Here is a 4256-nt window from a genome sequence, read left to right on the forward strand (position 1 = left end):
TTACTCGATCGCGAAAAGACTCTCGCTAGACGATCTCGCGCTCGGTTAACTTTAACGCCCGTCCGAGAAGAATTTTCGGGGACTGGACGACCGAAGCGGATCTCGCGCGGTCTCGCGATCGACAGTGAAGAGAAGTGCAGAAGAGGAAAAGAAGACACGACAAACACACACCATGGGGCGACCGACGCGTTCGTTTCAACGCTTTCGCACAAAGTCGGCGGCGGTTATATATTTATATCATTATATTCCGGCGGACGGGACGCGACGTTCGAAAGCCTCGCCAAAGAGGAGCTCCTGCCTCTTCCTCTCTCTTTTCTACGAGAAAAGATAAACGTATTTTACGGGGATACGGAAACGTTACCACGTGGTGTCACACACGATCGTCCGTCTCTTCTCTATAGCAGAAACCGATAAAAATACACCTCCCGAAAGAGAGTATATGGTGATTCTTTTATATATATATATATTTCGAAATACAACTGAACGTGGCGGAAGCGCACGGTGGTGTCCAGCGAGGACACGCGACGACGGGGAATAAGAACTATTCGACCCGTTACGAATACGCATGCTCGTCCCGCACGATTTTAACACACACCGTGTTTTTCTCCAGTCGTCAAAGCGTTCGTGCGTCGAATTCGAAAAATAAAAAAAAAGAAAAACACCTTTTCTCTCTCTCGGGGTAAAAGAGTCGATGTGTATTGTGTATAAAGGTTCTGCGAGAAGTCTCGTTTTGACGTGTGTTCCGCCGATAACGACGATCCTCCGAAACGGGGATACAGAAACGTTACACCTCACAACACGATCTCCGTCTCTTCTCTATAGCAGAAACCGATAAAAATACACCTCCCGAAAGAGAGTATATGGTGATTCTTTTTATATATATATATTTCGAAATTCAACTGAACGTGGCGGAAGCGCACGGTGGTGGTCCAGCGAGGACACGCGACGACGGGAATAAGAACTATTCGACCCGTTACGAATACGCATGCTCGTCCCGCACGATTTTAACACACACCGTGTTTTTCTCCAGTCGTCAAAGCGTTCGTGCGTCGAATTCGAAAAATAAAAAAAAGAAATACACCTTTTTCTCTCTCTCTCGGGGTAAAAAGAGTCGATGTGTATTGTGTATAAAGGTTCTGCTGCGAGAAGTCTCGTTTTGCCGTGTGTTTCGGTAACGACGATCCTCCGAAACGTACATCTCATTCGTAAGAGAGGAAGAAAACAATCTCCCTGGGGCCAGTCGGTAATATACCGACATACGACGTGTCGTGCACATCCGTCTCACGCACGGTATACAAAATATGAATAAAACGTGTGTAGTCTCTCTCTCTCTCGACTTCTTAATATTTTCTTTCACCTCTGACGCATCATTTCAGGTGACGTCGGGAGCGCGGGAAAAAAATTTTTCTAAACACACGAAACCGTTCATCTCACGAACAGCCGAAAAAGTTGTCGCTCAGATCCATATCGCAGTGGAGCGGTATCCGCGGGCGGTCGTAATTGAACGACGCACGACGCCGCGAACACTCACGCGAGTCCATACAAACGATTCCGATCGTTTTGCAACAACTAGAACGTACACTGTCCGTGAAATTCACAGAATTTTCGCGTGTCGCGACAAACGCCGACGAGACACCCATCGTTCGCTCGTACGTAGCATCCTTCTCTTAACCCGACTCAGAAAACGTTCTTTGCGCCCTTCGGTAAAAAAACGTTCGATCCGAAGAGGTGAACGACGGCGGGGATTTGACAGAGCTACGCAAGCAGTGTATGGTACGTAAACGACCCTCAGCCAGGCGTGGTCCAGGAATTGTATCCGTGGACCGCAATGTGCGTTCGAAATGTCGATGTTTCATGTGTCCTGCAGTTCACACGTTGACGCGCAATTAGCTGCGTTCTTCATCGACCCACGAGCCAAGTGATCCACCGTTCAGGGTAATCGTATAAATTTTATATTTCACATATATAATTTTATTCTCATTTGTTCGACCTAATATCTCTCTTCTTTCAAAGAGAAGATAAAAGTTGATACCTGAATCTCCGACCAGCGCGCGAAGGAGATTCAGGCGTCGCCTTGGAGACGACACCGAAGCCTTTCGAGACGAAAAACGTTCAAGTAATATGTATATATTTCTCGACGTTCCGGGCGTATAGTGCATTCAAAAACCCGCGAAAGACGCAGAAGACTCGCACGCGTGGAAACGACGGGGATATATTTTGTATCCTACCCGATACTGAATCCATCGCGTGCAGTCGACCCTCGCGTTCTTCCGATCAGACGCATCTATTGTTGCGCGCATGTTTTCGCGTCGCATCGCGCGAAACGTTGCACGAATCGTACCGATCGATCGATTGAAAGCAAATAATGAAAAAGACTTCACAGCTGGCTCTTTGCCGGTCATTCGTCCCATGTTATCTCTTGCCGCGAAATTGGCGCGCAAGAGTTGGGTGTCAGGACGCGCGGCTTTAAAACGAGCTTCACGGCCGGTCCCTTCGTTACCGCTTTCGTTCTTTCTCTCGGAACGACCATGAACGAACACGACGAGCGACGCTACGGCATACACACGTCCACGGATTCGATTAAAAAAACAGACTTCACAGCTGGCTCTTTGCCGGTCATTCGTCCCATATTATCTCTTGCCGCGAAATTGGCGCGCAAGAGTTGGGTGTCAGACGCACGGCTTTAAAACGAGCTTCACGGCCGGTCCTCTCAATTCCGTGTACGGTACACGCAAGATGCGGGTTCCACTTCCAGACACCGGTCCCTTCTCTCTACGAGAATCGATAGTAGAAGAACGGCTCGAAACGCGTCTCAGAGACTAGGGAAAAGAAGCGGTATGCGAGCGAAACGAAAACGCATTATGGAAACGTCGCGAAACAATGTTCGACGGTTGCTCGGTTCCAATCGTGCGGCCGTTTCAATTTCTCGTGCGCTTCACCGTCCCTCCGTAACTCTGGCCGATCGCGTATACCGAAGAGCCGACACGCGCAAAAACCACAGGCATTGTATACTGTATATATATATGTTACAGTCACAGCCTTCGCGCGTTTTACTCTCCGACGCGGGGTTTCCACGACGAAAGAGAGACAGTTTCGTGGCGGGTGACTCGGCCGAATCGCTACGACGGGTATTTCTATTATAGAACGAATCATCGCCACCCTTTACCAGTGCCCGACGAAGGAATCACAAGGTCATCTGGAGTTTACAATGCCAGCGACGGTAATTCCAACGAAGACCCGATAAGTCAACTCATCGTTCTATTTCTCCCCGTACAGAAAAGCGAATCGACGCTAACGCACCTCGCGCAAGCACGAACGTTCTCTTCGCGTGGATCATCCCATCGTCGAAAGATGTAAAGACGCATTGGAGATCGTGGTCTCTGGCGGGCTCATTGCACGCCCCACTGCATATCTTTCCTCGAATCGAGAATGATTCGTCCACTAAGGCTGCGAAACTACGCGTCGAGGAAACTAGGGGAAAGAAGCGGGATGCGAGCGAAACGACAATACATTATGAAACGTCGCGAAAACAATGTTCGGCGGTTGCTCGTTTCCTCCTGCGGGACGTTTCATTGCTCGGGCGCTTCACGTCCCTCCGTAACCTTCGCGCGATCGCGTGCCCCGGAGAGCCGGCAACCGGTGAACCACAGGCGTATAAACTATAGTCTTCTATAGCAAGCTTCGGCGGTTACTCTCCGACGCGGGGATTCCACGACGAGAGAGAATTTCGTGGCGGGTGACATCGGTCGAAACGCTACGACGGGTATTTCTATTATAGAACGAATCATCGCCACCCTTTACCAGTGCCCGACGAAGGAATCACAAGGTCATCTGGAGTTTACAATGCCAGCGACGGTAATTCCAACGAAGACCCGATAAGTCAACTCATCGTTCTATTTCTCCCCGTACAGACAAGCGAATCACGCTATCGCACCTCACGCATGCACGAACGTTCTCTTCGCGTGAATCGTCCCATCGTCGAAAGATATAGCCGCTTGGAGATCGTGGCCCATCAAGTTCTTCCGTAACTCCTGCGCGATCGCGTACCCCGGAGAGCAGGCAACCGGTGAACCACAGGCGTATAAACTATAGTCTTCTATAGCAAGCCTTCGCGTTTACTCTACGACGCGGGGATTCCACGACGAGAGAGATTTTCGTGGCGGGTGACACGGCCGAATCGCTACGACGGGTATTTCTATTATAGAACGAATCATCGCCACCCTTTACCAGTGCCAGACGAAGGAATCACAAGGTCA

General features: G+C 49.7%; 1 non-coding gene across 1 annotated transcript; it reads right to left on the minus strand.

Moving 5' to 3' along the window:
- Positions 1 to 1782: 1782 nt before the first annotated feature.
- On the minus strand, positions 1783 to 1938 carry LOC143176565 (5.8S ribosomal RNA). The gene has a single exon (XR_013001095.1). It is a non-coding gene; the product is annotated as a 5.8S ribosomal RNA (ribosomal RNA).
- Between the last annotated feature and the right edge of the window lie 2318 nt (positions 1939 to 4256).

Source organism: Nomia melanderi, unplaced genomic scaffold (genome assembly GCF_051020985.1).
Source record: "Nomia melanderi isolate GNS246 unplaced genomic scaffold, iyNomMela1 scaffold0635, whole genome shotgun sequence".
NCBI lineage: Eukaryota > Metazoa > Arthropoda > Insecta > Hymenoptera > Halictidae > Nomia > Nomia melanderi.